The sequence below is a fragment of the Notamacropus eugenii genome, chromosome 4 (assembly GCF_028372415.1).
Source record: "Notamacropus eugenii isolate mMacEug1 chromosome 4, mMacEug1.pri_v2, whole genome shotgun sequence".
NCBI lineage: Eukaryota > Metazoa > Chordata > Mammalia > Diprotodontia > Macropodidae > Notamacropus > Notamacropus eugenii.
Window position 1 is genome coordinate 393,953,074 of NC_092875.1, and position 10,861 is coordinate 393,963,934.

At 40.3% G+C, this 10,861-nt stretch overlaps 1 long non-coding RNA gene across 2 annotated transcripts; it reads right to left on the reverse strand.

Moving 5' to 3' along the window:
- Positions 1 to 4,205: 4,205 nt before the first annotated feature.
- LOC140498579 (uncharacterized) lies at positions 4,206 to 9,937 on the reverse strand. 2 transcript variants are annotated; one of them, XR_011965133.1, is made up of 3 exons: positions 9,722 to 9,937; positions 5,455 to 5,749; positions 4,206 to 4,556 (listed from the first exon to the last, which is right to left on the reverse strand). It is a non-coding gene; the product is annotated as an uncharacterized lncRNA (long non-coding RNA). The 2 variants fall into 2 exon arrangements; XR_011965134.1 differs by lacking the exons at positions 5,455 to 5,749; positions 9,722 to 9,937 and adding an exon at positions 5,148 to 5,446.
- Between the last annotated feature and the right edge of the window lie 924 nt (positions 9,938 to 10,861).

Consider the following 10,861-nt stretch of genomic DNA (forward strand, 5'->3'; position numbering starts at 1 on the left):
CCTGGCCTGAAAGCAACCCGAAGAACAATGATCACATGAGAGGCAGTATGGTGCAGTGGTTAGAGGCTGGGCCTTGGAGTCAGGAAGCCCTGGATTTATGTCTGGCCTCTGAACATCCTGGCTTTGTGACCAAGAATGACTCATTTAATATCTCTAGGACTATAAATTTTCTTGAAGCTATCCATTTGCCTTGGTGGAAGGAGTGTTGACACCAAACAAATTACAAATCTGAACCAAAAAAAAATGATCATAGTATCTGCTTTGGGTCCTATTTTCTTCATTTTATTAGAACAAGAGGGGACTCAGACACAATATCACAAAAATTCAGAATGGAAAGAGGAGTCAGAAGCCACAATCCTACTTGATCCGGTTCCCTGTACAGCATCATTCTCACAGTGCTCTACTGGCCTGCCTGGTTTTTTCAACTCCAGAAAATAAAATGTTCATCCTAGGTTAAACTCATCACCTCTAATCTCATCACCACTCTGCTAACTCAAGCCTTGAATTTCACCACCACCCTCCCTCCTTACCTCCTCCTCTCTCCTCTGATTGGAGGGTTGGAGGGTGGAATACCAAACTTCCTTTATCCAGGGCAGAAACTAGACTTTGGGGCTCTCTACACTCAGCATCTGCTGTCCTGCCTGGTTTTTTCAACTCCATGGAACAAATCCTCCTTCCCTCCCTCCCTTTGTGTGTGTGGTCTTACCCCATTAGATTATAAACTCCTTGAGAGCAGGGACTGCCTTTTTATTCACTTAGCACAGAGCCTGGAACATAGTAGGTGCTTAACAAATGATGTCTATTGGATTCTACACAAGTAGTCACCCAACCTCTATTGGAGAGCTGCCTCCTTCCCAGGATGGCCCACTCTGCTCTGGGGCAGCCCTAATGTTAAGGAAGTTTTCCTTTAGGTCTGCCTCTCTACAGCTTCTATGCATGCATGTTCATTCTGCTCTCTACGACCAAGCAGAGTAATTTTAACCTTTCTTAAGCTTAAAGAATGATTACATTTGTCATATATGGAAATTTCATTCATGTGCGGGTTGATTCCACAGGTGGCCGCCGAAGTCCCTTTCAGCTCTTCAGATTCTGTGATTCCATGAAACTCTGTCCCCTCTCAAACTAAATCCTATAAAATTAGGGTGCTATATAGTGATTTATGTTAATCAAAGTGCTTTTGACTATATTCCTTTATTTGTTCCAGCTGCAGAATGTGTTCCCTTAGTAATAATGTCCATATAATGGGTGGGGGAGTTCTCACATGACCTTTTGATTTTTAAGCGGTCAATTTTTCAAAAAAAAACTTCAGTTTTTCAGATATGATCTTGAGAAATGCCCAGGCCATTTAGGCCACCTTGCTGTAAAGAAATAGAAGATTTGAAAATAGGAAGACATTATTATTACTATCATTACAATTATTTACGATGATGATACTAAAGTAAATTTCCTTATTTGCGGGACAGTAACAGTAATATAACTCACTTGACAAAGCACTGGGAGGTTTTTTGCCCAGAAATTTCTCAGAGAATTGAAAAGGCAAACTAAAAAAGAAAATCTCAGACACCTTTCTGCACTGATGATATTTCTAAGTCTATTAAAACACGAAAGCCCTATGCAGCTGTTCGGGAATGGGTCTAAAGATAATAGTATTGGGCCATCTGGAATATAAAAGTGAAATAAAAGTCACTACATGTTTGGAGCAAGAGGCATGTCACTTCATTAAACAGTTCCAGTCAGTTAGAGCACAGTGCCAATGAGGCCAAGGTTTCACATTTTCTCTCCCTATGTTAATACTTCAATATCCTTATGGATACATGATTTATTTCCTCAGTAAGACCAAATGAGATAATACTTATAAAGCCCTATATAAATACTAGTTATTATGACTATCATATTTTTTTCCTGCTACCAGTGCAGATCTTAAATATCCTTGACTCAAATCTTGTGAATTCATCTGCTTTTCCATCAGTCTTCTATAGAGGATTCTCCATGATTTATACAGAGTGCTGAAGGCCTTCCTGTGTTTTTGTTGTTTTAAAAAAAAAAATTTGTAGATACCATTATTCATAAAAATACCCAGGAATGTCACATTCTTCTGCGTGACTGCAGGTCTCATTGAGGGAGCCCAGCAATATTGTAGAATTTAATGTTATCAATTTGATGCAACATTGTTTGGTCACCCAATCAAAACATCTTTAGTACCTCACCATGTATAGGGAAGAAATCTCTCATCTCTTTACACTGTGTTTGACATTCTCTAAGCTTTGGTGAGCATATGGCTTTCTATGTTTTCACCTCTTGAGACATTTCCTGATAAGCTGCAAAGGAAAGACCATTTAGATAAAGAATACCTATTATTGAGACTATTAGATGCATTTGTACAATGCTAGTTTATAAGTACAAATATCTCAGAAAGGACAATGAGTTAGGCCCAGAATTTAAATAGTAGGAAGAGATCATGGTAGATTACATTTGGAAAATTATTCAGCATTTTTAATGACTCTCCCCCCCCCCCAAGCTTCTTTCTGAAACAAAGGTCCATCTTTTGAGTATTAATATGCTTCTGGCAATCCTATATGGACATGGATCATGAAATAGTATAGTTACCAAATAGGTAAAGCCATGAGTCATCCAAAGAGCAACGGAAGAACTCAAGATGGTTTGAGTAGGCTGAAGCATATCACCAATGAAAACTCGTACATAAAAAATGGAACCAAAATATCATTAGTGAGAGTTATGACAAGCAAAGTTAGTTATGCCATTAGTGTGGCAAGAACAAGGGATGAGAGACTGAAGGTCTACGTGCTCCATTGGTGCCATGTCAAGAACTCTAAGGAAGGTTCCGGTATACTGTGTGACAGGTAAAATCTAAAATAACTGAGGAAACATAGGTTTGAGCTTCCAAGCATATCAATTTATTATGCAATGCATGCCAACTGCATAACAAATTAGGACCAGGTATCACATCATCTGCTTGGCAATGGACCCCAAATACAGGGAAAGATAGATTTTTATGCATTAAAACAATTAACAATATATAAACTAGGATACAAGATTAGGTAATCTGATTTCTAATTGGAGGAAAGATTAGGGGCTTTCCAAATTGGGAGGGGGAGAGCAAACAATTCCCTTAAATCAGAAAAAAGAGGGGTCCCATTCCCCTCAAGTGTCTGCATTCAAACAAAGGAACAAGGAAACAGTAATTGACTGACCAGCAAAGGGCAAGTTTTCAGATAAGACCCTTGGGTTGCTTGAGATGTATAGTTGTGAGAAAACTTTGCATTAATCTTCAGATAAGACTGTATTTCTGGTCAGCCTAACCTAAGTCTTTAGTTAAAGGTAGAGATGGTTCAGCTTCCCAGCTATACCACACTAGGTTCAAACAATGCAATAACATTTTCTCACAATTCCCATAATTAAAAGAAGTTTTCTCACAAAAAAGAAATTGGACTGGACCCATAATTGAATAGAAAGGGAACTGAGCTAGAGTTAGAATGGAGTCCATGTGGTTCACTCAATTCCCACAGTTGGATAAATTTCCCATGGAAGGTTTATGAGAGTAGATGAACAAAAGATACAGAGAATGGATAGAAACTGATGGGCGGTAGTTAGCATCATTGTTGAGAGTACTCACATCAATGATATACATGTTTTATTTATAAGGCAGATGAAAAGTTTTATTATTTCTCTAGCTTGCAAATACATATTAACCACTGACAATTCTTCTGATGCTGGGGCTAAAGAAAAGGAAGCAGCAGATACCCACCTACTTCTGGATTTTAAAATAGTTATTTCATTGAAGTTGGCAGATCATCTAGTTTAAAATCTCTTGGCCAACATTTAAACCTCATGAAAGCATCAAAGTAATGTCACACATTTCTACAGTGCTTTAGAAAACACTTTCACAGATGTTGTCTCATTTTATTCTTATAAGAACTCTCTGACGAAGGGAGTGAAAGTATTATTCCCATTTTGTCGATGAAGAAACATGTTCTAAGAGGCTATGCCATGTTCAGGAACTCTCATCTATTAAGGGTAAATGCAATCCTAGAACTTGAAGTCTCAGACTCTTACTTCACCATGCTTTTTCTAGTACATCATATAGGCTTTCAAAGAGAAAACAACTCTTTTCCAAGAAGATAGGTTGCCAGCTCTAAACACTCTTAGTTACAGCTTTTGATCATATAAAAAAGGGAGCAAGGGAACAGAGTTCAAATGCCAATTCATTAGTTCCATATGTACCTCAGGGTCTGGAGTACATAAATCCCCTATCAGCTTGATCAGAAAGAACACCTTCTCCACATGGAGAGGTGGGAAATCTGCTTCCAGGAGAGTCGAGAGGACATTTAAGGGAAATAGCTTGGAAAGACTGGAGCAAGCGTGGACATTCTGTAGCTGGTTTTGCTCAGCTGAACACGTGAGAGAGAAGAGTCTCTTTGATGGCTGTGGAGACATTCAGGCCTGGCAGCTTGTCAACATCCTCTTCCCTTTTGGCTTCATTACCTCTTTGCCTCAGCACCCCTGGTTGAACTGATGGATTCATTTGCCCACGGTGTCTGGTGAGAGATAAAAATGGAAGGGGAAGACACCCTCTCCCCTCTGAGGTCCTGGGGCCTAAGAAGCCCTTGGTTTTTGGCCTTGCCCCTTGCTCTTTTCAATTAGTGCAGCAGCAAGCACCCTGACACATCGAGGATGGGCTGCTTGCACAGGTTCTTTAATCTACTTTTCTAAAAGGAAAACAACTTTTGAGGGGTCAACAATATTCTGAGTACATATACACTTTTCAGAGCTGGAGGGCATCGTGACCCCCTTTACTCAGTGCCTCATTAGCAATGAACAAAAGAAGTGAGCCTTCCTACAAAAAGGAAGCTTCCTTTATTGGGCTCCACCTGAGGCCTATTAATGGTCTGGGGAAAGTCTTTAACTCTCATTATAATCTGAGATCAAGAGAGGAGAGTCTCTGACTCTGGGATTTTCAAAGATGAGGAGAAGTGAGAGACAGGAATCAGAATTGGAATACAATTTTGTATTCCTTGCAATAACCATAACCCAAAGTGCAAGGAAGGACCTTCTAGACTTCATTCCAGCTGAAAACTCATCTGGACATGAGCTTGGTAGAGCTAGAGCTATGTGGGAACTCCACTTACAGGTAAGTAGAATAGGGTAGCAGCCATATGGACCTCAGGGGTGCTGGAAAGGCAGCCTTTTCCAAAGGATATATCCTTCAATTCTGCTGATTCCTGAAATATCACCACTAAAGAAAAAAATATATGTATATATACATGTATACTCATACACACATACATAGGTGCAGGTACATGTATGTATATGTGTGTATAGATTTGGGGTGTAGGGTGTGTTCAGGGAGGTCTAATACCTTTGGTATGATGGCTGCCAAGCCCTTTCCCGGGCTCTTTCCACCTTTGGTGTACACCTGTTCCACCCAACTCTCACCTGTGGCTCCAAGAAGCTGCAACATGCACAGACGGGCCAAAACAGGTTGAGGGTAACCAAGGGGTTTCAAACCATTGGTAAGTTAGGGGGGGTGTCTACCCCAAGCATGTAAAGACTTCCCCTTGTGTAATGGGCAGATGAGAACAATTTGTTCCAATGGCCATGAAGGCAGATGAAGCAGGCGATGTGGAGTGCTTAGAGCTTGGTTAGACGCTGAAGACGCCAAGGTCATCCACTGCATCCTGAGCCATCGCAGGCTATGTTGACTCTGTTCTGCAACTGGATTACAATGATTCTGGAGGAGAGAGAGTGAGGCTGATGACTTTGTGCAACTCTGCCTCACTTAAATCCAATTTACACACATATCAAAAGATATCATGTGTGTATGAACATTTGCGTGTATTATATATTATACATACATATATAGATATAGATATTATACACATACACTTTCGCATGCTAAATTATTAATACCTTCGGGATGTTTAAAGATAGGTTTATCAGCGCCTTTCCTGAGAACAGGTTTTGATAGGATGGCAAAGAATATGATGGGGATGAGAACTATAGAGGGGACACTACCCAAAGGAAAAGATAAGGGAATCTTAGCAGACCACAAGCTGTGGTATGGAATAGTATCATTCAGGAATCATGAAAGATCATGTGATTTTAGGGAGGCACCTGACACAGAAATAAGAAGAGGTTAGTTCCACTGTTTTCTACCTGGTCAGGCCACAACCAGTATCTTCTATCAAATTCTGAGCACAAACAAGGTGAAGTCCATTGAGAAGTCAACAAACAAACTTCCTCAGTCAAAGGATCTGGGAATGTTTAGCCTAGAGACTTAGGGAGAACATGAAAACATTGTTACCTACATTAAAGGAAGCATACAGGAGGAAGAGGAATTAGATATTCCTTGCTTCCTCATTGGCAGCTATGATATTCATTTGAAACTAATTCAAAATAAGAATATTTTCACCTCAGGTACAAAACATTTCACAAGGGAGTGTCAGAGCATAGTCCAACCAGAGATGAGTGGTCTGATCATTTCCACTGGGAGATTTGTGTGTGTGTGTGTGTGTGTGTGTGTGTGTGTGTGAGAACAGTGATTCTCACAAGGGGATAATCATAATTGAGACTGTATATGTTGTCAAGGTGAAGTGATGCACACTTACTATGGGACCACAGGGAGGAAGCATACTGCTCACTATCCCCTCCCCACCTCTATGTTAGCACCCTTTCAAGACTCATTCTCCTTATGCTAGGTACAGCTCTGAACCAACTTCCATAGATAAAACTTGTGACAGAGTAATACAAAAAACAAAACAAAACAAAACCTTCCTCAGATCCTTTCTTGATTTTAGTAGAAGAACTGATTTACAAGAGTAAAATTAAGGGGCCATTATGAAACCATAGCCACACTTGCCCTCAAGAACCATGAAAGCTGGTATTGCAGAGAAATGTCTAACATCCATTTTCCAGACTTGAACTTAAAATGAGCTCTGTTAGCCTGAGAGCCTGAAGGAAGAGATAAGCAGCTATCAGCTACAAGCCATAAGAGTGGACGGCTGATAATGCTGCATAAATCAGAAGGTCTTCGTGGCCCATCAGTCATGTGGCCAAGCAAAGCAGAAACCACCCTATTTATTCACTACTACTAACTAGGGAATGGGCTTTCAATTTTCCTAGGTTTATTGCACCAAACTGAGATATTCCAACAAATGATGATCTTACTGTTTCCTTAGAAGAGTTGTGAGGCACACTAGGAATTGTAGAAGTCACTCTTTGGCTCCAACTGGACATGCCCCTCTTTTTCATTTCCTTATTTCCATCAAGGGCAGTCACCCAGGTTCACATCCTTGGGACCATCCTTGATCCTTCGCTCTCCTTCATCCTTTGAATAGAATTTGTCACCAAGTCTTGCTGGTTTCATCTCCACGGTGTCTTTCACAATGATCTCCTTTCATTCCTGACTACTGCAGTAGCCTCCTAATAGATCACACTGCCTCTAATTTCTCTGTTTCATGATCCATTTCCACATAGCTGCCAAATTGACATTTTTAAAGTATAAATCTATGTCACTCTGCCCTCAAGAATCTCAGTAGCTCCCTATTGCCTCCAGGATAAATCCAAATAACGGTGACATTTAAACTTTCACAATCTTGCTACAATCTATGTTTCTGGAATGATTTCACATTAATCCTCTTCATGCATTCTGTTTCAGCCTAAAAAGGCTCCTTGCTACTGCCTGTAGATAACATTCATCACAGGCAGTGATGATATCCATCTGAGACTAATGCAAAATAAATATATTTTCACCACAAACAAAAAAATTGTTTAGTAAAGGAATGTCAGATGACAGTTTAACCACAGGTGAGTGATTTGACCATCTCTCCTGGGACATTTTGGTGGGGGGTATGGCAACTTCATGAGTCAAACATCATAATCCTGTCTCTGAGGGACCTGTACTTCTTGTAATCTCTAGGTCCCTCCAAAACTCAGCTCATAGGTCAACTCCTCTATCAGGTCTTTCCAAATCCTCCCCATTTGTTAGTGTTTTCACTTTCAACTCTGTTAGGTGTCACAGTGGACAGAGTTTTTTACCTGGAATCAGGAAGATCTAAGTTCAAATCTAGCCTCATATACTTGCTAGCTGTGTGACCCTGGGTGAGTCACTTAGCCATGTTTGCCTTAGTTTCCCCATCTGTAAAATTATTTGGAGAAGGAAATGGCAAACCATTCCAGTATCTTTCCCAAGAAAAACCCAAATGGGGTCACAGAGTTGGACACAACTGAAACAACTGAATATTTACTACCTGCCAGGTACTGTGCTAAGAGGTTTACAAATATTATCTCATTTGATTTTTAGAATGACCCTATGAGGTAGGTGCAATTATTATTCCCATTTTACAGATAAGGAAACTGAGGCAGATAGTGGCTAAGTGACTTGCCCAAGATCACATAGCTAGATTTAAGCTCAGGTCTTCCTGACTCCAGGTCTAGGGCTCTATCCACTGTGTCACCTGGTTGCCTTTAATAATAATAACGGATGCTTTTTTGATGGAAACTCTCAGAAATAATGTGACTTAACAAGGTCACACAAGTAGTAAGTGGCAGTCCTAAATGACCTTCCCTCAGGCAGCAAAAGTCTGCAATCCTTAATTGGTTTCTTTGAGGAGTAATGCCAAGTCATCATCCCTAGCATAGGACTGTGGCAAGATGGGGAATTTTCTCTCAGGTTGTTGTTCAGTCATTTTAGTTGTATCTAACTCTTTGTGACCCCATTTGAAGTTTTCTTGGCAAAGACACTCAAGTGGTTTTCCATTTCCTTCTTCAGCTAATTTTATAGATCAGGAAACTGAGGTAAACAGAGCTAAGTGACTTGCCCAGGGTCACAGAGCTAGTAAGTATCTGAAGCCAGATTTGAACTTAGATGTTCTTGACTCCAGCCTGGCACTCTATCCATTGTGCCACCTAACCACCCTTCCCCTTCAGGACTCAGGCCTTTCTCTCTTCTCTTTCCCCCACCTGCCTCATCAGCTTTGAAAATGGGGCCTGGAAGTTGGTTTCAGTTGATGCAGGGCATTGACATACCAAAGTACTGAAAGTAAAATCTTCAGTACTTCTGAGCAACTTGGGCACCGCGGGGCCAAGAGGATTCCAGAAAAGTCAGTCTCAACCAAGAACTTCCACAGAAACAATTTTACAACCACTTGAAGATGACTGAATCTGCTCAATCGAGCACATCAGTGAAGGGCGTCACCAGCTGCACTTTCAACTTGACAGGGAAAGATATTTTTTTTCCTCCCCATGGTTCTGTAAGTGCATTTTTGGAGTTGCAGTCTTAAAAAAAATGACCATCTGTGTTAACTTGTACTTCACAAACCAGGAATGGCCAAACCACCAGAGAGATCACCATTTGAAAACAATTAATGGAAATATTTGGAACTGAAAACAAGGCCACACCTTTCAGGTCTACTGAAACACATTTCAACAGCGTGAAATTCTTCACAGGAAGAAACTAGAAACTTGTGGGAACCTTTGGCTAAGATACAGAAACCGTCTTTCCTCACCCCCTATGCTTTCTATCTGCAAATAAAATCCAAAATGCACCTACTCATTGAATTTCAGACTCAGATTCTAACCCAACTTGTGGATGTAAAAGCAATGAAAGCAGGATTCTCCTCACCCCATGCCCACCCCCACCCCCACGCCCATCCCCAGCTGCGAGGAGTTTATTTATTTGAATCTGCTTGTAGCTGTTACTCACTTGTTCTCCTAAGGAGGTGTCAAGGTCTGGCCAGTTTGTGTTCAGAGGAGTGGCTTGTGTTTTCCCAAGACTTTCCTCAGTGCTCAAGTGCTCCTGAACCACCACTCCAAATCTCCTTAACTATTTAACACATCATTCGGAAAAGCTCATACACTCTTTTGCGTCCTTAGGAGAACAGTCATCACTTACAATTGCCCTTGCCCAGCACTGACTTTCTTCATGTGACCCCAGTGAAAAGAAAGGCAAGGGAGAAAGGCCACATGTTGAGGTCATAGTTGAAGGATACATCACAAGGACACTGTTGAGGGGTACATCAACAGCCTGCTGACCTCCCATGACTAGAAGGAGCATATTTAGACAACTTTAAGAGCATGTTTTTCTGATTACATTGTTTAGAGTTCACTACAGGCACACAAATAGAAAGGGTTAGAATTTTCCAGTCACCTGCATATAGTATAGGGCCTGAAGCATTTTAATGTAAAATTAGGAAGGCTTAATATGAAAAGAATTATAGCAAGAGATGATTCTAGTTACTAAAAACACCAATTTTTAGAAAAAAAAATTGAAGTAGATTTTAATAAACTTAAATGATTTTTTAAAAAGTACCTAAGGGAGATGTGAAGCTGTAGAATACAACAAAGCCTTCTCAGAAAGATCCACAGCAATACAAGAGAGGTTGGTATTCTCATTCACCCAGGGAAACCAAAGTGGAAGAAAAACACATATTGCCAATAGCTCAAGGCAACACACTGAATTATACTCCCTATGTGATTATGTATGGGTATAGATAACTTGAGTGTTTTCTGCAATGGAGAGTGAACTGTACACAGAAATGAATACAGGCATACCTCGGAGAGATTACAGGTATGGTTCCAGATCACCATAATAAAGTGAATATCACAATAAAGTGAGTGCCTTGAATTTATTGGTTTCCCAGTGCACATAAAAGTTATATTTACACTATATTGTAGTCTATTAAGTGTGCAACAGTATTATGGCTAAAAACAATGTACAAACCTTAATTTGAAAATGCTTTATTGTTTAAAAATGCTAACCATCATCTGAGCCTTCAGCGAGTTTTAATTTTTTGTTGGTAGAAGTTCTTGCCTTGATATTGATGGCTTCTGACTGATCGAGGTA